This window comes from Octopus bimaculoides, chromosome 24 (assembly GCF_001194135.2).
Source record: "Octopus bimaculoides isolate UCB-OBI-ISO-001 chromosome 24, ASM119413v2, whole genome shotgun sequence".
Taxonomy (NCBI): domain Eukaryota; kingdom Metazoa; phylum Mollusca; class Cephalopoda; order Octopoda; family Octopodidae; genus Octopus; species Octopus bimaculoides.
Genome location: NC_069004.1, coordinates 2,240,240 through 2,240,682, shown reverse-complemented (window position 1 = coordinate 2,240,682; position 443 = coordinate 2,240,240). Strand labels below are relative to the sequence as shown.

General features: G+C 30.0%; 1 protein-coding gene across 2 annotated transcripts in view; it reads right to left on the bottom strand.

Annotated features, from left to right (window-relative positions):
- Positions 1-443, bottom strand: part of LOC106877533 (uncharacterized) — a 49,658-nt gene that overhangs the window by 14,026 nt on the left and 35,189 nt on the right. The gene's annotated exons all lie outside the window — the stretch shown is intronic.

Genomic DNA, 443 nt, shown 5'->3' with positions numbered 1-443 from the left:
CCATGTGGTTGGTAAGCAAGCTACTTACCACACAGCCACTCCTGCGTTTAAAATTTAAAAGCAAGTATTGGGACGAGGTAGATTCTTTGACTAAAATTCTGTGAGGCAGTGCCCCAGCATGGCCTCAGTCTAATGACTGAAAGAAGTAAAAGATATACATAATATACTATACTACATATTGTTTGCTTACTGTCATTAGACTGCGGCCACGCTGGAGCACACCTTTGAAGAATTTTTAGGCAAATGAATCGACCCTAGTAATTATTTTATATATATATATGTTATGTATGTGTATACATATGTATGTATGTGTATTTACATATATATATATATATATACACATATATAAACATGTATACGTATATATGTTATCTCTATATATATATATGTTATGTATACATACATATATATCTTTATATGTTATATATGTATGTATATATATA